The sequence below is a fragment of the Atractosteus spatula genome, assembly GCF_055471065.1.
Source record: "Atractosteus spatula isolate fAtrSpa1 chromosome 10 unlocalized genomic scaffold, fAtrSpa1.hap1 SUPER_10_unloc_5, whole genome shotgun sequence".
Lineage (NCBI taxonomy): Eukaryota > Metazoa > Chordata > Actinopteri > Semionotiformes > Lepisosteidae > Atractosteus > Atractosteus spatula.
In genome coordinates this window covers 26-22,289 of record NW_028296625.1, presented here as the reverse complement: position 1 = coordinate 22,289, position 22,264 = coordinate 26, and the positions used below count along the sequence as shown (strand labels likewise).

General features: G+C 39.6%; 1 non-coding gene across 1 annotated transcript; it reads left to right on the top strand.

Moving 5' to 3' along the window:
- Positions 1-19,064: 19,064 nt before the first annotated feature.
- On the top strand, positions 19,065-19,136 carry trnaa-ugc (transfer RNA alanine (anticodon UGC)). The gene has a single exon. It is a non-coding gene; the product is annotated as a tRNA-Ala (tRNA).
- The last annotated feature ends 3,128 nt before the right edge of the window (positions 19,137-22,264 follow it).

The following is a 22,264-nucleotide window of genomic DNA, read 5'->3' as shown; positions in this document are numbered from 1 at the left end:
GTTTAAGAGCATTACGATCCTACAGTCTCCTGATCCATAATCAGATGCGTTATCCAATGCACCACTGGCCCTTGTACCGCATTCCTCAAGTGCACCACTGTGAGCTTGCGCCGCTACAATAATACATTGCCCCAGTCCAAATTTTCTCAATTAGGTGCAGGTTTTCTATGTGTATTTAGTTAATAAGTCTTTCATTTTGTCTGTTTTAAAAATTACATCTCTTTAAAACGCTGAAATTCACTGTAGCGGCGAGGCTTAATAATAAGGCAGAATTAAGTGTTTCTGAGCTTCCCAAATGAGGCCCCATTTCTCTGTTCATCTCTGTGGTGCAGCCACAGAGAGACCATTAGTGCAGGGTGATTTAAGGTCCTAGGACAGCTCCCAAAGGGGGATGCACTTAGCTAAGCCTGGCTATCATGATCAATGGTCATCCATTGGCGCCTATCTGTCTAGGGAGTGCCAGATGGACATCTGGACTGCATTTCTAGGTGTCAGGAGTAAATGACTCATATCTCACCTTGATCAACCAATCAGGGACTGGTAGGGCTGAATAACCCACGTGGGACTCTGATGCCCATGGAACTTTCAGCCAATCAACGAGCTGAAGCAGAACTTTCCTTTGTTCTAAGAGTCTAGAGCGGAGGTTGCCAGAGAATAACCAGAGGATCCACCCGAGGTTAGCGCCAGCAGCAGGCCTCGTGAACAGGTCGGAACTGTGGACAGCTGAATCACTATTCAGAACTAGCTCTTCATCAGGACCGAACCGGTCCTCTTCCTGACTTGCTGGGACCCACAGTCATCTTTTCTCCTGTGCGAAAACTTTGCTAGTTAAAGCCAACACTAACTAGCCGGTCAGTGAGCATCAGCAGCGCACCGTCGCAAGCCGCACAGCACAGCCTGGCACCGAGCCAGAGAGCGCGGATTGGACAGCAACAGCCTGCAACTGTTTCTTTGAGCCTGCAGGAGATATGAATCCCCAAAGAAATTGGATGAGTATTCAACTTCAATGCATTACAGCTCGAGAATTCAATTGTTATCCAAACCAGTTGATATCAATTTAATTCCTAAGAGTTATGTACTTGTTTTGAGTATCTAATGTAGAAGTTATAACCAAGTTCATTTACGAAACGGTCTAAATGAATGATATACTGCACGTATGTCCTCTTGATGTGTAACTCTTCGTAACTGAATGAATATATATCTTTTGTATTCTGATAACCCTCTCGATAAGATCTGTTAGGTTTATATGCATATTCTATGTATTAATAAATGTATCCTCGTGTATTAGTACCTGTGTGTGTGCATTGTTTGAGTTATGTCGCATGGTTGGGTTCTAAAGCCATCAAAAGAAACAACTTTGTGATTTACTGCTACAATTAATAATTGTCACAGTAAATGCCCAAACCCTACAGAACTGGTGCCTTCAGAGAGCCACAACGTTACATATTTGGCGTCCCTGAGCCGGTTTTCTCTTACATCACACATGAGGGTATTCAAACGAAAGAAATCACAGAAAAGATATCGCACTTAAAAAGAAATCCAGAGTGGAGACGCTGGTGATAGAAAACAGAGCTTCATACGATGCATGAGATGCTTTACCTCTGAACTAAACTCGGCTCTTTAATTGTGTTAGGAAGAGTGAATAGTCAACAGTGTACATTTTAAAAATCAAAGCAAGACAATGAGACACGAAGAGAATTCGGAACACAAACCTCTCCTTCATCGTTTAAAGAGCTTTTGATGAACGTCTAAATGAAAGACAAATTCACTATTTTCACTTTGTGATTAAAAAAACACTTTTATCACACGTTAAGCATTCCTGATGGTGTCGAATGGTTCTCTTTTCTACCCTCATCATTTGAGAATCCCCAGCTAAAATATCTTTTTAAACTACAACAAAATTGCAATATTTTGAATACTATTTAAGTTTACATAGTCACATTCCAGGTGATATTGACTTAGGCGCTCAACTATTAACTTCTTGGAGTTTGACTTGTGCCAAAAGTTTGAAATCTCTGCAACTATCAGGATGCTTAAGGACATCCAAAGAAACCCCATCACATTTAGGGGAGACGGTGTTGAGGTCAGATTAATTTGAAATGCGTCTGTGGGGACTTTTGATTTACCAACGTTATGTTTTACTGAAGGATACGATGACTGATTGTGCCATAGAAACTAACGCACGTCACCTTTTTTCTACATTCACAGGTTTTTGGCTAAAGACAAAAAAATCGTTTCATTTCTTGGCCAGCTGGCAGTAATTCCTCTGCACCGACAAGAAAGATGACTATTTTATCTTTTGCAATTTGTATGGATTTTTTTTTAAAAAGTTGTTCCAAAAATTAAATGAACACTTCCATTACATTTAATGTAGAAGCATGTTGCCGTCCATAATGATAAACTGTGCAGCAAGACAGGAAGAATGGCACCACTAGGATTCAACCCAGGATCATCTGTTTACAAGGCAGGCGCTTTAACCACCTAAGCCACAGCACTCACTCATCCTAGTGTTAATCCCACATCAGCAGGGTCAGCTTGTCTGCACACCCGTCTCCATTTGGTGGTTTGAACCAAATCTTTGAGCTGACGTTGCCATTAAATGCGACCGAGAATACTCCAACCGGCGTGCCGCTACACCTGCCGTTGGAGAACTAAGCCACAGCACTGGCATCATATATATCCCTTTTACAGCCACTTGGACACATCTCAATTGCTCTGAGACACCTGCATTCAGTGTGCGCTGAGCCTGCTCGCTGAGCAAGTGACGAGAAATGGCTTATGTCCAAGGAGCTCAATATGCTTTTTATGTTCAACGGGGTGTCCAATAAGCCGGCACTGACACGCAGCACAGGCTCTGTGGTTTGACATCTCCCAAGGTAAATGTTGAAATTGTAGGTGGAAGAGGAAAATTACCCTCGTGTACGTGGAAGCAGGTGTGCCTGCATTAATACAGCTCCATCGAGCGGAAAAAGTAACACAAGAACTGCCTTAAATTAAACAGCAAGTTTCTGCGGCTGAAAACAGAAACTATTCCCTGTGATAAGTGAACTCACAACCTCAGCATAACTCCACTATAAAAGCACCACAACCTGACAAATTGCGCTACTGGAGCAGCACAGCACAGTAGCACATTTTCCTCAGTGCACTCAAACAGTGCTTCTTCCCTAGCCTACCAGCTTCAAGACTTTTTTTAAATTGATCAAAGATTCATTGGAAAAGGTTTGTCGATGGGTCAGGTGGGAATCACACCTGGATTCACTGCTTGCAAGGCAGCTATGTTCATCATTATACCCAGGACTGGCGCCAGGGGAATGATCTGTAGGGAGGGGGGGGTCTGAAATCCTGAGGGGGGCAGTGATATTTCGGTTTAAACGGAGCCATTACAACCATCCAAGTGAATTCTCACAAGCATGCCACTGATTAGTATTTCATGTTAGAAGATAACGACAAGCAATCTGGTATTTAGTGATGAAGAACAGTTCCACGTTCATCAGAACTCACGTGATTATTTTTTCCTGGAGCATCAACCATATGTGTTCATTTTTGCAACAACATCAACGGTAACGAGGTTCTGAATCATTACGAAATCATTGTAAAACCAACAGAAAGTACAAACTTCTATAACTACAGTCCTAGTTATATAACGATTGTAAGTATGAGGATAAACTACTGCAAGGCATTGGTCCACCTGAGCAAATAAGGTCATAATAATGTTGACACCCAAAAACATAGACACTATGTAACGTGCTGTTCCTGGATGGATAGCCCTCCTGCACATCAAACAGTCTGATGTAGTAACTGTGAATTCGGGGTTAGTGTAGTTATCTGACCATTGACAAAGTACAACTATTTTTTACGGCTCAAGTTAAGTAAGTGAAAGTGTTCAAAAACTTTTTATCCAAACCTTTTATCAAAACTGAGGTGGGTGGGACTGTTCAGTTGAGGGGGCGATTTTGGCATGCCAGTAACATTTTCACAAAACATCCAAGAGTTACGAAAACACTTACTTTGTGTATAAAGTACATTGTGTACACACTGTAAGTTCAGAACGCGAGAAATACTGCTCAATATGGGATCCTGTCCAGGAATATCAGGGCTGTAAGGGGGTCAGATCTATAGATGTAGTAAACACATTAGTGGAGACAGTGTGTCTGCTCTCTGTGTGAGAGCCGGACAGGAAGAATAATCTGTGGTCTGGGAAGAAGAGACCCTCGTTGGAAGAGCGGCGCTTCTCACAGGAGAGAATGAAAAAAAAAAATCTTTTTCAGGGACGCTGATTTTTCTCCTTGCGGGAATTAAAAGCCCTTATGGGGAGTGACCTCGTGGTGCAACAGTAGTGCATCTGATACCACATCAAAAGGTTGTGTGCTCAAATCATGTCGAGATCGGCTGATGTATGTTCAGGTTCAGCTGGTGCCGAACCTGGAAATTAGACCATGCAGTTTGATTTTATCTGTACACCACATAGATAATCTAAATGAAATAACAGAGCAGTACAGGACACGCATTCAGGAAATTACACAGCAAGTCATTTTGAACACGACAAGAGAAAAGGCACACTGCACATCCGTGAAACATCACATCCGACTTTAGAGACAGTTACATCACAGAATGGAAGTTTCAGGCCCCTTTTTCATTACAGGTTCAAACAAACCTGAAAGTTACAGAGTTTTAGGTCACTTTTGTATTAAAAAGTGTCTGAAGCCTGTAAATATAATTTGCCCTTTTTTAAATTGTGGATGAAATCCACTCCCATGTACCAAGACCTTACAGTATATTCATGTTAATTAAAATGACTAACGCTATTGGACATTAGCTGGTGCTTTTTGTAACGATTTGCTATTTCATGCTGGAAAGAAGGAAACCCGACCAACGTTTGCTTTCAGGTGTGGTTCATTCACATAATGGACATCTATTTCTGAGTAGTCTGATTTAAAATCACACGAACCCGGTAGAAGTCGAACCCACAATCTCATGATGCAAAATCAGACGCGTTATCCATTAAACCACTGGCCAATCATGTAACTGAATGGCACCATGGTGAGTTCAGCACTGCAACTAGTAATACACCATCCCATCTAAAATTTCTAAGTGAGAAACGTGTTTTCTACATTTTTATCAGTTTTAAAATATCATCTCTTTAATACAGACAAAGGGTTTGTGTGTCACTTTGAAATTCTGATTGATTTAGAATTCAAAGAAAAAGATGTTTTCTTCAACAACGCAGTGAAATTATGACATCTTCACTCTACTTCTCTCTAGCAGTAAAGCAGACCTTGCAGTGTGAGCATTTGCTACAGTAAATTAGGTCATGTATCATGTTAAATCACTTCTTCAAAACCAAACATTTCCTGGTGCACATTTTCTCCTTGAAAAAAATACATTTTTTCCTTACATGCTTTCTCGTTTTTTTTCCATCAGAGTACAGAAAGAAGAAAAAAGGGAAAAGCAGTGTCGCAAAAGAACTCCGTCACCCTTGGGAGATGTCAAGCTCATCGGATATGAAAAGTGCCCACTAAAAGCAATTTCTCTTCATTTATCTTAGCTTCTGGGCTGCTATTATGTGTGAGGAGGCAACTAGCTCAGCCAGCAGACTCAGCGCTTACTGAATAGAGGTATGTTTTGAGTGTCATGCTGATCGTCTTATAAATGCAAAGGAAACTTTTAAAGCTGATAAAGTAATTTGCATGTGGCTACAACATCCCTGGAAGAGAGATTTTATCAGTTGCACATAATCGGTATTTTTTACTTTTTGTTCAGCACTGGAAATATATTTTTTACGTTTTCTTAAGAAGATCTCATGAAGTATTGCCAGGACCTACCTTTAGGACTCAATAGCGATATTAATGGAGTAGAAATGTAAGATAAATTGATGATCTGAGCTAAAATAGTCCTTACGCGCCTCCTGTAACAGTGTTCGTATTCATAGCAAGTAATATTCTTTTTCAACCCCAAACGTTGCTAATGCATTAAGCTTTGTGCGACCATTAGAGGTTTCGGTAGCTTCTGGAGAGCGCACTTTTCCAAACTGAAACCTATTAGAACATTATTTAAGGTACACCATGTCCCGGAATCGTTCATCGGGACTAGGATTAATATCAATGGAATGTACTTCAAGATTTAACTGAAATATTAAAAGAGTAGGAAAGCATTTAAAATAGAAAAAATCAGTTCAGATGATATTTAATTTTTGAGAAATGGGCACATACTGTACATCAGCTCAGTGAGCAGTGCGAGGTGCTCTCCTGGAGATGATGTTAAATTAGTTAAAATCATGTGATAGTTGAAAAAGCTTAATACTTAGTGAAACAGCCAGCACAAATGGTTGCGTTTGTGATTATGTTACTTCTCTACTATAGCAGCATTGATAAAAGACCCTCTGAAAGCAGTAAAGCACTGCACAACTGAATTCATTGCTATTTGGAGAAATCCACAAACTCGTGTTTTTCATGTGCTTTTAAAGACAGCAATACTCACCAACAAAATAACGACACTGCAGCTGATTTTTTCCGAAGCACAGTTGACCTTTCTGAGCCAAATGATGAAGCTCACCCAGTGAATACTATAGCAGAAGGTGGAGGAAAGTGAGACTTTGTAACTACTGCAACCACAGGAACAACTGCAAGAAGCAGAATCAATTTCCCATCGAATGGTGGTGTTGTCTGAGGTACGTGATGTGAACGCGTGCAGAGAATCCCACAATCTCTTCAAAACTTGGACAAAGTATTTCTGATGGAGCGCTGTGCGCAAAGATTGAATAAGCTTTGCTCCTGCCGATGATTCTGCGTGAAAAAGCACAGCCTTCAAGTTTCACAGACAAATGCACCATGCCTACAAAACCAATTTTAAAAACAATTGCGGCACACTACGATTCACACTGACTCAAAAGTGATCACGGCAGATGTTGTTCCCTGCATAATGCTGAAGGGACCAAAGAGCATTGCTGTTGGGAACACAAAATGAGGCTTTTTCATGCCTTGATGTTAAGCTGACAAAGACTATCTTGAAACACCTAGTTCAGTCTCTCGACAGACTGTCAAGCAAAGCTTTTACCCATTGAAGTCGCAATAGAAGGAAGGTCTTAACCCACCAACACTTAGCAGCGGCAAGATTCAAACCTAACCCAGCGAAGAAAATGGAGCACAAACCCAGCACATAGACCACCCAGCCACACTCCCAACACCTTACTCTTTTGGAGAACGTCGGGTGGGTTCAGCTCTTGTTGTGCGACGCGTGGAAATGACTGCATCTTCGTTTTCCGAGATGTTTCCTATCACATCTTTGTCAGCTCTGAATATAGTGCTTCTTTGGAGCAGGCTTCAGACCTTTTATTTTATTTATAAAGGAGGGCGCATTCAGAAACATGTAATTTCTGTTTTAGAAATGCTTTGGGCGGTGTGTTTTATATAATGCACAAACAGTATTCTGATTGTATACTGTAGACCTGTGTAGCAATCATACAGGATGTGACTGGGATTCTGAAATGTTTCTTGAAAAGGTATTCAGGGCTGCTTGAATCTATAATAAAAAAGTGACCCGAAACTTCCAACCTTCCAATAACTGATGTCGCTCTCCCTAAACCTGTACGTGATGTTTTGCAGATGTGCAATGTGCCTTTACTCCTGTATTTAAAATGACCTCTGTTGTTGGGCGGAGTTGAAGGAGAACTAAACTGCATAGAAAAAGTACGTAACGATAAAATATTTCTGCACGTGAAACACATCAATCGTTCAGCATTTCTAAAATGTTTAATTGAATTGACAAAGAAATCCTCTCCTTAAACTTCGAAAAGGATTATCTGTTGAGCCAGCAGACGAAACACTGCAGGTGCCTGTTTCTCACAGGTGTTTGAAGTTGTGGATAACATTCAGCAGGTTTGTCACCGTTGCTTAGCTGGTTAAGACGCCTCACTAAAAACCAGGAGACCCTGGGTGCGAATCCCAGCGGTATCTCTTCGTAGACAACAGGCCACTCATTGTCAATATTTATGGAGCTTAATTTAAAGACAACGGGAGAAGCATGAGTTACAGCTTTCTGTAGCTGTTTTATATCGCAATGGTGAGTGCATTGGACTTCTAGGCCTTGATTGAATGAAGTCATTCAAAGGTTGTGGGTTCAAGTCCCACCAGAGTCATGTATCATTTTGATTCAACCTTTCAAAATCCTCTAGGGATTGGTGTTGATCAAGTCAAATAAAGGACTTCTTAAGAGTCCACAGTTGAAAATGAACCAGCAGCCACAAGAAAGAAATTAGCACTGGACTGTGATCACATTACTCCTGTCCTGGAGTCCTTGCACTGGCTTCCTGTCAACTTCAAAATCCTCATGCTCACCTATAAGGCTCCCCATGGCTTGGCACCTCAGTACCTGTCTGGGTTATCGCCCTACTCCCCACCTCACAACCTTCGCTCTTCTAATTCTGGTCTCCTATCTGTTCCCCCGTCCATCTACACTCTATGGGTGACAGGGCCTTCTCCTGTTTTACCCCAAAGCTCTGGATCTTTATCACCGAGGATATCAGAGAGTCACCTTCTCTAAACTCCTTCAAATCCAGACTCAAAACCCTCTTCTTTAGAAGAGCCTTTAATGAACTATTCTTTACCCCTCTGTTCCTACTGCATTTAATACCACCATCTATTGTCTCCTCTAACTGTGTATTCTCATCCTGCTTATCTTGTGTATTTTTTTAACTTTATTGTTGTGATTCTGTAAAGCGCTTTGAAAAGCCAGCTTTAAAGGTGCTATATAATGTAAAGATTATTATTATTAATAATGAACAGTGCATTTAACATTGAGCACATGCGGTCCTTCTTTGCAAAGGATTGCAAAGGTTGGGAATTAGCTTTTCACTCGTGTTGTTGAAGACCATATCCTGGCTTTGTTGCAGGAAATGTCTGGATGCCATCACCAGATCAAGGAGAGGATCATGGTTTTGGGAAGTCTTCTTGATGCCTGACACTGTGTGTTTCCTGGTTGTAACAGGTGTCATTCTGGACCTAAACAACAGAAAACACCATTGAAATCGCTGAACTGCCTAGCGGACACTTTGTCGCCTTCTTCTGACCTGCACTTAATGCGATTCTCTGAAAACGTGGCACATAATATCTGTGCTACCTTTATGGAGGGTGAGCACACTCATAAGAATCATAGATTCGATCACAAGCATCTAAAAATGAGAATGAGAAAATGACATCACGCTATAAGGCTGAATGGCACAAATTCTCCTGTTCCTTCTGCAGCAAATGTGTGTTTTTTGCTTCTTAACACTGAGATAGATGGAGATATTTGGCAGCAGTGGGATTCCAACTCACACCCCCAAAGAGACTAGAGCTTTAATCCAGCTCTAAATTAAAAACTGGGTGACTTGTAAGGGCTGGTAGGAGAGGAAAGGAATAAATGCTTCTTTTTTGGACAAAGTCTTTATCTACTAAAAGAAGGAAAGATATATTTGATTATTATTTTTTCACCAGTTGTTTTGATCAAATTATTGTAAATAAGTGCCATATTAAGGTATAATATGTACATGAACGTCATGTCTGAGTCGATTATGGCAGCTGAGTATCGCTGGAGGACAGTTCATCATGAGTGGGTAAGCCTGCATAATGAGGGAGAAGAGATTGGCCTCTCTAACACAGTGTCCAGTGACACTAACCTTCTGTCCTACTGTTCTCTGCTAATGTAGAGGGTGAATGTTTATTTCGGTGAATGTAAGGTTTCATTCTTGTAAAATATTTCCGAGCACTTTTTTTGTTGCTTTAAAAAAATCTTGAGTGACACATACCTTCTGTTTTACTGCACTACACTTCTCCAGAGGCCAGTTCAGCACACAAGGATCCTCAGTCAAACAAACACTGCAATCGCATGATAAACGCCATTTCTCATCCTTTCTCTTAGTGTCGGAGCTACTATTGTATGCAAAGGAGGCGACGTGACAATGAAATCTTAAAGAGAGTCTTCATGAAGGTGTGTGTCGGCAAGCTCTCCACTGGCAATTGACTGGGCTTGTGAAGAAATCAATCTCATTCAACAACCATACAAATTGCACAGCTTAAGGCACATGAAGTGAAATCTGTGAGCTGATTGACACAAAACAATGTCACTTCACATTATCTGCAAAGTTGTTTTGCTTGTCTGACCACCTCTTCCTACTTTACAGTGAGCACATATATTTCAGTTTCTTTCCCCCATGTGGAGATGTATCCACTGCCAAAACTGCTGTCTGATTATTTAAATTATCTGTAAAACTGTTACATGACTTCATCTAATTGTAAATGTATAAGACGGTCTATGAGACATTTGTGAGAGTAGCTGAATCCCAGGGCTGGTATGGAATCACACACAGACAGGTCTTCTGTGTGATCTGAGTCCCACTGCTCAGAGCTACAGACTGGTCAAATGGTCACTATTGTAGACACGACCATCGGACCATCGGCTACAAATAATCAATATACTGATCATAGAGTCACTATTGGTGTTTATTACATAAATACTATATATAAATAATAAGATAATTCCACAGTCATATGTGTTATAAAACATTTATAAACATTTTGGGAGGCTGACATACAGTAAAGAAAGTAATACTGAAGGGCTGGAAGTCCTGGAAAGCGTTAATAGAACCTTCTTGCTTTCGACCTGGATCAGAGCCCACAACTGCCAGATCAGTGACCCCTGAGCCCAGTTCACAGAGAGGAGAACCAGGAGCTCTTTTATGTCTCTAAGAGGGCTGGGAGGAAGGATAAAAGGGGGAAATGTGACATGAGTCCAGGCTGTTCTGTCTGATATTGTTCATGTAGCAGCACTGATTGTCTGAATATCTTCTGGTTCTGGATTGTGAGGATAGAGAGCAGTACGGAGTTGAGATCCTGTCTGAGTGTGAGTCTGAGCTGTGAATCTGACTGAGAAGAGAATAATGATTTTTTATTCTGCCTGAGAATTTTTCCTGAGAATTTTTCTTCTTTTCCAAGTGGTGTTACATCCTCTTCAGATACTCTGCACAGACTGCCAGAGAGAAGAGGAGAGAGAGATGGACAGATAAGAGCACACACAGCAAGAGACACATACGTCTTGATTTACTTTGAAGCAAGTGTTCATTTCTTTTCTGGAACAAGCTGTTTCTGAACTTCAAGAAATTCATACAACTTCTGAAAGATAAAATACAAATCTTGCTCCTCAGGACAGAAGAAATGCTGCAAAAAAATGCGAGTGATTTGTAAAAAGCAACGGGAATGTGTCCTTGTGCAGCTGTTAAACAAAGGGCTGGTGGGTCAAACGCACTCAGGGATGCGCTTCAGATTGTGATGATGTAAACATAATCTCCGCTTAAAATTGAAGGGATTTCTTCGCAAACCCTCTTGAATGTTGCAGGAAATATTCGTGTTTTACTCGTGTGCAACTACAACAAGTAAACAATTAAGTACCTAAGTCAATGTCCAAGAAAACCATCTTCACGTGTGGAATTTTTCTTTAACTGGCTGTTGGGAGAATTCATCTATACACCCGTTGTATCCTTAGCAAAAATATTTTAAAATTAGTACACAGATTTGTTGGAGAACTTGACAATCCTTGACAATCATTATTAAATGAGCATTATACAAATGTGCGTTGATATTTTTAATATGTACCTTAATTGTAATATATATACATAATTGCTTTGATATGGATGTTCATTTGAAGGAATTGAGGAAACTATGAAGGATCGCAGAACAACCAAAGATACACTTGGGCATCTGCTATTGGTAAAGATGAAAGAGTACCTTAAGTGTAAAGCTTGCATACACACGAGAGAAAAAAAACAGTTTTAATGCACTTCATTAAATTGATGGTGTGCTTATCAATCGTGCATAAAGTGTACATAGCAGAGGATGGTTTCGATCCATCGACCTCTGGGTTATGGGCCCAGCACGCTTCCGCTGCGCCACTCTGCTGACAGCTGTCATGGGGCGATTCAACACAACTGCTCTATCTTTGCTTTCTAAAAGTGCGCCCGAGATGAAAAGTCTAAACGGTAAACTCAGACGTCATTTTGAGCACTTGGTCTTTTATAGTAGAAAACATCACCCGCTGCTCTACATGGGCGTGTCTTCAATATCGTTGAGAACCAAACCTTCTGCTTTCCGAGGCAACTGATTCTTTCGTCAATTCCCAAATCTTCAATGAGAATCAGTGAAACGAAAATCAAACACATGTACACACTCGCGTCCTAACCTGAAAGAAAAATCTACACCCACTTTTTAATACTGAAAATGATTCAGGAAGTACAGCAAAGTACTAAAACCAGCGAATGCATCTGCATACATAAAATGTCAATTTTTCAAAAGTAAAATCTTCAGCTTTGAAAGATTGTCATCCATATATTTTCGTTTTTCTCTTTTTTTTACATAACACGCTTTCGAGAAACAAACTGTCTTTTAATTAAGGCTTCATTAGAAAATGTGTATCTTGGTTTGCTAAGTTAAAATCGGCACATCCCAGTGAGCAAAAGATGTAGAATATACGACTATTAAACGCATACCTTAGACGTGTAAATGTGCTCCGTAACTGGTCTTGAATGAAATTCTAATATACGTATATCGTTATACATCAATTAGACATCTATGATTATATGTTTATTATACATAAATGGTTGGAGTTCTATTATACGGATAAATTTAGAAGATTATAATACATATATAGTTAAAGGTCTATTATACATCAAAGAAAGATTTTTATAGGTGTAGAAACTAGTAAATAAAGCCAATGATTTATTTTAGATATGTATTCTTAAAATATACAAATATTCACACATGAAAAATATGTAGTTCAAATTATAGATTATATACAATATTGTAATCAACAAATGTCTAATCATCATAAAAAACACAACTAGTAAACTTCAGTTACAAATTCTAGTAACATGGCAATATATATATAGTAATGACAAACACAAACTAATTACATGAACGCGCTAATATTTAACTCAAAACCACATTTCGATTCAAATATAAATTTTAAAATTTACAACTTCTTTATTTCCACGAAAATATTATTAATGTAGCACAAACGCTACTTTATAATAAAGACAGAAAGAAACTGTTTGTTTTGTGTCTCATGGTGATCCTCCTCTCGATACTAATGAAATGTTTAATATGATCCCTCGAGAATAAAAAAGGAGTCAATTTCCGACTGGAATGATTGATGCCCCATCAAACATTTTGTAATATCCCTGGAAGTTTATACAGTAGAATCCTGGTTCGTGGCTTAAATTCAAGGTAAACAAGACTAAGGAAACGAGTTGGAAACTTGATGTTGAAGTGGGATTTAAATCACCCGGAACATTTCACTACATTGGGCAGTATGTGCCAGAAAGTAGTAGATGACATTCCTTCGATAGCTCAGTTGGTAGCGCGAGGGACTGTAGAAAAATCAGCGGGGTATCCTTAGGTCGCTGGTTCGATTCGGGCTCGAAGGAAGGTGCTTTTTGTGTACTTTAATCAAAGAGTTAAAAAAGCGAATCTGTTTCAATCAGACATTGATCAATAGCTCAATAAACGACGAAGTAGAGGTTCCTGTTCCGAATTCAGCCCACGTCTTATTGTCTTGTTTTGGCCAAGATCTGATCTTTGAATTAAGGGACTACACTGTCTGCTTTGTAATCCAAAAATACATACCAATGTCAAGTTTTTTTGTAGATATAAAGGTGTTCTCTGTTTTCAAAGGATAGGTACTTAATTGGCATAATGATTTGGTATTGATTTTGTATCGTTGTATTATAAAGTTTGTGCTTTCTGTGTTTTTATCGTATTGTGAACTTATTTTTTAAACAAATGCTAACAAAGGCAAACACGGCACACATCTGTTTATACCAGTGGTGAATTGTACATTTTTATTAAGTACAAGCTACTGTGCCCTTCTGGGAGTATAACAGGTTCGATATAAAGTGGCAAAAATATAAAAGGGGAAAATACCCCACACTGCGTGTAAAGCCCTTGTTGTGACTGTTTTAGATTAAAATGGCGTACTGTGCACGAAATGTTGCAGAAACACAGTCTGATATTTTGATAATTATTATTTTAATAATTTGATCAAATTGAGGCCCAGGATCCAAATCTTCAGTTCTGATTTTTTTGAGTGATATTTTTCCTTCCTTTCGTGGAAGTCACATGATGTGAGCAATTGTTTTTTTTTTACGTTACGATCCAAAGAGCCTCAGACGCACTGTAACCAAACCAGGATGGATTGTGCTGGGAGCCGGACTGAGCTCATTCTCACTCCCTGTGCTAAAAACAGAATTAGCTCTTCCCCGAACATCGTCTACAGCTGCTGGATGGTGCTTTGCGTCTTACTGCTCCGGCAATTACTTTGACGAAAGACAGCTCAATTGTGCACTTTTAACCTTCTCGCAGCTACGGGCGAGACTGACGCTCGCGATATAAAGGCACCCGCTGGTACACCTTCTCTAACTTTCACAATCGCGACAGACTTCGCTTTTTTAAAAAAAAAAGTAGATATAGCCCTGAAAAAAACATAAGCTTTATCAGTTTTTACATTAATCTATTTTGAATCAAAGTTTGATATTTTTTTTCATTTTTTATTGCATTTTACATCATAATAATAATATTAATCATCATCATCAACACTTATATAGCGCTGTTCTGGATACTCCACTCAATGCGCTTTACAGGTAATGGGGACTCCCCTCCACCACCACCATTCTCTTGAATGATCACAGAGAGTCAAGACCTCGGTTTTACGTCTCAGCCGAAGGACGGCACCTGTTTACAGTTTAGTGTCCCCGTTCTTGTACTGGGGTATTAGGACCCGCATGGACCACAGGGTGTACCCCCAGCGACAGGAACCAGACGTGTGTTGGGCTCGGCTGCGAGCAGGACAATGACGTCACGGGGACAAAGTAGAGGAATTCAAAACGGTTCTGTAAAAGACCAGTGTCAGCTGTTGGTTTGCAGTCTGGACTCTAAAAAGTATAGTATGTAGGATGTGACAAATTTATGATTTCTTGGAATAAAACGGTTTTTATTTGCATTCAAAATGAAGCGGAATTTTAGCGCGACACACAAACCCTTTGTCTTTTTTAGAGAGTGATTTTTAAACAGACATAAATGTAGAAAACGTGTTTTTTTAGCACTACAATAGCAGGGTCAGCGGCGTAATGAATAACGCTTCAGGCCTCGCATCAGAAAATTATAGGTTCGACTGCCGTCTGACTCCTTGCGTTTATACCACTTACATTCTTTAATATAAATGAACTGCACCTGAAAGCTATAGAAAACACCTTGGGTAAGTTGTCTGCAGCCTCATGCGAATTTCGACAAATTACCCAAAACACTGTATTGTCTGGAGATCAGCTCCAGCTCTGAACTCATTTGCAATGAAAAACCATGTGTAACAAAACTGGAGAACAGCTGAACTTGTGCTCAGTTCGGTGATGAGGGTTAAGAACTGTCGTTGTTGTAATTAGCACGAACTGCACAGGCTCTGAATCAGACCATGTCAATTAGTCTGATCAGTGTAGGACACGTTAATGTAGAATTATTAATAGGTTTGTTAGTTAGTTCAGGTGTACCCACCTGAACTAATGTAGAATTATTACTTGGTCTGTCTCTTGTTTGTATATAAATGAATGTCTCTGACAACTTAATGTTAGTTTTACGATGTAGTTCAGGCGTTGACATATGCACGAGTATACGAAATGGCTCACTCCTGATTCATCTCACGTTCTATAGGAGACTGGCGATTCCTCCTGTTTCTTGTACAACCATATCAGAACAAAAGCCCGTGTCACCGAGCTAAGATTCAAGATTGACTCGCATCTTTATCCCTTTTTTGTTCGTGATCATTATTTTCTTTAGTTATGATCAATATTGAACTTTTTTTAAATGAAGTGACAATAATCAAATATGCAGGCAGATTTTTGAAAAGTATTCAGAATTGTCAGGGTGCCCCTTTGGAACAGTCGTCAGAAAATGTGAGAAAATGAAAGTTATGTAAGCTCTCACACAAAGCATTGAAGATTGGAATCTGAGTGTAAAAAAGCTACCCGTCTCCCAATGATAGGCAGGGATACACACCATGACTCGAATAGACTCAGCGAACTTTAACGCCTATGATATTACGAGTGCTTTGCACGTGTCGAACTTCAAGAAGGAACTACTACAATAGTTGTGGACATAATTCAATACCACCGGCAAAGTCCAATGCCGGCAACGTCTGAGAAAATAATATTCACTCATGGAATTTGGTCTTTGAATGGCTGGCGAGAAAATTCATTTATACTCCTGTTGCACCCTCAGCTGAAACATGTTAAAATAACAATGCAGATTTGTTGGAGAACCTGACAAGAATTATTGGGTTAGCACTGTATGTTATTTGGTGTCTTTACTTTATTTTATTTATATATTTTAATATAAATGTTAACATACATGCTGTATAATCTATTGTCATTTTAAAATATGTTAGCTGAGGATGCGAGGGGGGGTATTATACCTTGTGAAACATTCAAGGAACTGTAAAAATGGCTGGTATTTGAATAAAATTGGCGATCACAAGAAAACCACAATTTATGTGGTATTATCATCAATATCCTTCAAAATCTACGTTCAAATGAAGGATTTGAAGAAACTATGAAAAAAGCAATAGTAGTAGCAGAGGATTTTGAATTTTGCTTTTCAAGTCAGTAGATCACCATAGAGTTGCGCCCCTACAAACAGCACAAAGGATGAATCCCACCTCCTTCGTTATTGCTGTTTGTGCCGGTGAAAGTAGCGTTTGTGCTATTGAAAGTATCTCGGAAGATGAAGGTGCAGTCACTTCCATATATCATGATATCATTAGATCCGACGACAAGAGCTGAAGCCCCCGGCATTTTCCAAGCCAGCAATGTGAGGAAGATGGGTGTGGAGGAAGGTAGTGTGGCCGAGCAGTCTAAGTTGCTGGATTTTAGGCTTCAGTTTCTCTGGGGGTGTGGGTTTGAATCCCACGGCTGCAAAATGTTAATGTTTTAAGACCTGCAATACGATCAGTAAAAGCACCTTTTGTTAGGCTGCGGGAGGTGTTTAGAGATAGACTTTCTAAAATACAGGCTTAACATCAAGGCAGAAAAAATATTTTGTTTTCTTAACATAAATTCTCTTTGGCATGTTCAGCTTTATGTAGGGAACAACATCTGCCGAGATCACTTTTGAGGCAGTGCACATGATAGTGTACCGGCAAGTACATTTAATATTGGCTGTGGTGGTGAGCTGCTTTTGTCTGTGAAACTTTTAATTCTTCACGCCAAATCATTGGCAGGGGTAAAGCTTATTAAATCTTTGAACATAGCGCTCCATCGGAAATACTTTGTTCATGGTCAAAAGATTTCAGAGGATTAACTTCATGAATTCACATAGCATAACTTACAGGAAAGATTTAAAAGGGGAATTGATTGTGCTTCCTGATGTTGTTCCTGTGGTTTCTTTGGATACAAAGGTGAATGTTCTTTGACGTTCTGCTAGAGTATCCACTGGGTGGGCTTTATCAATCAGCTCGGATAGGTCATCAGTGCTCCGTCTCTGGAAAATAATCAGCACTGTCGTTTTTTCCTGTGCTGTCTTTTAAAACATATAAGATCACGAGTTTACAGATTTCTCCAAATAACAACTATACATTTTAACCCAGCGCTTAGCATTCCTTCAATCCAATAGTTTTACTCTGGGTAAAAAGCAGCGCAATATACAAAGAGATGATATTCAAATATTTCAACGTTCTTATTGGATTACCTGTATGGAGATATCGCTCAGAATTCCTAATATGATTTTGAGTTCAGTTTTGCTTTACTACTTTCAGAGTCTTTTATTGACCTTGCTGAAGCAGAGAGAAGTGACATAATCACAAATGCAACCTACCTGTGCTGCTACCTGTTTCTGGTTAATAATGATTATTGCGAGGAAAAAAAAAACAGCTCCTTGCATTAAGAGCAAGAGCAACCAACGCGCTCGCTTGTTGAGTTGGGTTTTTTCCGTGGTGCTCTTCCTCAGATGCAAAGTTATTTGGCGAGCAAGGACCTCTGAGAAGGAGCCTGAATCCATCAAGAACTCAGAAATTCTAATATCGCACTACCGTCTTGTGTACAGAGACCTGCTTCTTCCTTTTTGAGTGTTTTGGTGTTTAAGAGCATGCTTCCTACCTCGAATGTTAGTTTCAGGAGATGTGTTACCGGATCACAGATCATCTTAAAAAGAATGGGGGATGCACTGGCTCAGTTATTTGAAGGAACCTATACCACCAACGCACTTCTGAGAAGCACCTGCACATTTTCGCAATCCTCTCTCTCACCTACAAAGTTATGAAGACACAGACGACCAACAAAAACTGATTTGATTCACTCAAGGCTTCACTCTTCTGTTGTGATGTCGTTTTAATTAGTGTTAGCTGTGATGAGGTGTTGTTTCTGCCTCTTAAAGTTTAAGAGTCTGCTCCTTTCTTCCTGGTATAGAAATAACATGTTCCATCTTTGTTTACAAACACCACTGTAAATTATTTGTCCATCTCTAAAGCCTGCGTGTATTGACAAGGCAATTCAAAAGCACATATTAAATAAGAACACGATCCTTCTTGTTACCATTCACGTGGTTGGAGCGTTGTTTCGCCCTTTAACGTTCTTCTACAATATTTACAGACAGGGCTTTATCACTGGAGTTGTGTGCATCGGTCCATGAACATCAATTGTACTGCTGTTTTTCTATGCGTAATTTAATCGCAAGCACTTAAAAGATGCAAAAAGGTTTCAAGGAAAACATAATTGAAAGACAATCGAGTAAGGAGGTAGAAAAACGCACCCCCCCCCCCCCCGTTGAAGAATCAACCACCGTCGCCCATGTGACTGGATATAAAAATAAATTATTCATTTTGCCCAGTCTCTGGAAGCTTCGATGCGATTATTTTCCCTTCCTTATTTCTTCATTCCCATTAATTTACTTTGTAGTAGAAGAAACGCGAAAGTGGGAAACTGCAGGCATTCTTCGTGAAGGGTGGATTGTGTTCAGTAAACATATGAACATCTTTACGTCAGTTCCACCATCGGTAGCCTAGGGGATGTGGCTCAGTGGTAGAGCGCATGCTTTGCATGTATGAGGTCCCGGGTTCAATCCCCGGCATTTCCAGGTGTCTTATATTACTGTGCTCACATCGCAATCTTCTGGTGAGTGAGAACTCTTTGCTCGTGTTCATAGAGAGCCAGGTTTACACAATTAATTTCAGTCACACACGAAGTGCTACAGTGTTGCTCTGCTGTTTTAAATGTACCTCCAAAGCATTTCGTTCTGTTAACTACCAAATGATTTGAACTAATTTAACGTCATATTCAGAAAATCCAGAGAAGGTCATCAGACTTTTAGTGGCTGTTGAAGAAAACACCTGTTGAATCTCACCAGGGATTTCTTGAGAGATCATTCAGCGAGCGAGTCCTCCCTCTGGACTCCAAACATTTTTAGTTAAACTGTTATTCACATATTCTAACGAAGAGAAACGTTAGTGTCTTCCGGTGTGTGAGCCCATTTCTCAAAAAAAAGTTATATAAATTTAATTGTTCTACTTTTTAGGCTTGCATAGTCTTATTAATATTTCAGTTAAATTTTAACTGTAGTTTTTTTCTGTAGTAACATCAGTTGATATTAATATTAGTCCTGATTTATATGTTTTTGTCATGGTTGATCTTAAGTAATTTTGTAATTAGTTTCAGTTTTGAAAAATCGCGCAGAGAAGCTACCAAAACTGGTAATGTTCATATAATGTGTAATGCAATAGCAGCATTTTGGGTTGAAAACAAAAAGTATATCTTGGTATGAATCCTAACACATCATAGACAGTGTTCTAGGACTTCTCGCTTCAGATAAAGTTGTCAATACATCATCGATGTCTACTCAATCAATATCAGCAGTGTTATCGCTACCGAGCGGTAATATAGATCCTGGCAATACTTCGTGAGATCATTGTAAGAAAATCCAAAATACTACGGAAGGAATCAAATTTATACGTTTCTTTGGATCGAGAATATGATCATTATGAGACTCAAAACATGCCTGTCTTTTCTTTTTTCGAGGACAAATGGATTATTGAGGTGTAAAGATGGGTTCAAAACCAAAATCACCTGCTATCGCTGCTGTTTCTCCAAATCCTTCAACTGATCATCGATATCGAGGAATAATATATAGTTTCTTCAAATCCTTCAACTAATCATCGACATAGAGAAATAATATTATACAACTTGTGGTTTTCTGTTAATTGCCAATTTGACTGTAATTACATCTTCGTTTACAGATGTCTTGCATGTATCACATGGTATAATAGTCGTCGTGCGTCCTCAGTTAAAATGTTTTAAAAAGTACGACAAAAGTACAACATTTATGGTTACATCCATATTAAAATGAAGGTAAATATACCAAGATATTAAAATACAATTATACAGTTCTAACTTAATAATGCCTGTGAAGTTTTCCAACAAATCCGAACTGTAATTTTGAAATATTATAGCTGAGAATGAAAAGAGAGTACAAAGATCAAATTCAATGAGTGAAAATGCACCAGTAGTTCTCTAAACTGAGTTTCTTCCCTGAAATGACTCGCTAGCGAAGCACCAAGCAGCCTTGAACGGATCGCGGAAATCAAGTATACAGTACAGATGGATTCAGAGTGTGCTTTCCAACTTTTGTGCAACATTTTCCTTTGATAGGGCAGAGTTGTTTTCACAATCTGGGTTAAATAAAAAGGAGTGACGACAGTGTTAAACAGCTTTCCTTCTTGGGGAACAACGGTTGTGTTCCATATTTCTAATTATTTTGGTTTCAAGATCGCAATTTAGTGTGAAACATAAACGCCAGCTGGATAAGCTTTATTAATTTCCCTCACGGGATCAATAAAGTATCTATCTATAAATCTCTTACACGTCATTTACAATGGCCTTTCAACTAATAGCCCGTGCAGGGATCAAACTCTAGCTGTTCGTACAGTACGAGTTGCGTAAGGCTCTGTAACGCGCAGATGAGAAATTAACCTCTGCTTCTTCATTATACACACAGTGAGCTATATACGCGGGCTTACTGCCTCCTACGGGATCTGTATTTGATTGCAGTATAAGACCGGCCGTGGAGTTAAAGTGAGACGGGTGTGTACATTAAAAGGCTCATAGCGTCCCTGGGAGGGCTCAACCCACCACCCTTTTGGTTAACAACCGAACCACAAAGACTCATGTACAGCTTAACACTTCTCGGTCTCGGTGAAAGTGATACACTCCGTAAAATTTCCAGAGATTTATTTATTTTTAAATGAAAATCACCAACAGCGGCCGAGATCTACTGGAGTTTTTTCATTCTATACTGCGATTTCTGGAGGGTACCCTGTGGAAATACGAGTTTTGACGAGAAGGGATGGACATATAAGGTCAAAAGGCTTGGGGAATTGAACTTTAAGGTGAAGACTGCGGGTTCAGTAGCAGCAGAACCTGATCAGTATCAGTTGACTCCGATATACTTTGAAAATGAACTTGGGGATTTAGAGTCAGACGTGCTACCGTTGCACCATGGGGTACTTAATTGAAAAAAATAGGAAAAAAAATCAGTGTTCCTGGATCTGTAATTGAGAACAACACCTGCACAAGAGCTGCGCAGGAAGAATAAAATGTGGTCTGGGAAGAAGAGACTCTCTTCGGAAGAGCGGCGCTCTTAACGGATTTTTTTTTGTCTCCTTTGGGGAATTCAAAGGGGCTGAGAGATGTGAACTCGTGGCGCAACGATAGCGCGTCTGATTCCAGATGAGAAAGCTGCGTGTCAGCTATTGGTTTTTCAGGTTCTGCTGGTCCTGAACACGGAATTCACACCATGCAGTTGAGTTCTATCTGTACACCACATAGATAATCTAAACAAAATAGAGCAGTACAGGACACGCAGTGTGGAGCTCACACAGCGAATAGCCTTGAACACAAGAGAAAAGGCACCGTTCACATCTGCTAAACATCACGTCCAACTTTAGAGACAGCTGCATCAGAGAATGGAATCCCGGAAGTTTCAGATAACTTCTTTTAATTCAGGTTCAATCAAACCTGAAAGTTAATGAGTTTCCGGACACTTTTGTTTTATTAAAAAAGTGTCTGAAGCCTGAAAATGTAATTTGAAAAAAAAAACGCTATTGTACATTTGCAGGTGCTTTTTGTAACGATTTGCTATTTCATGCTGGAAAACAAAGGAAACAGACCCAACGTTTGCTTTCAGGTGCGGTTCATTACATAATAGACATC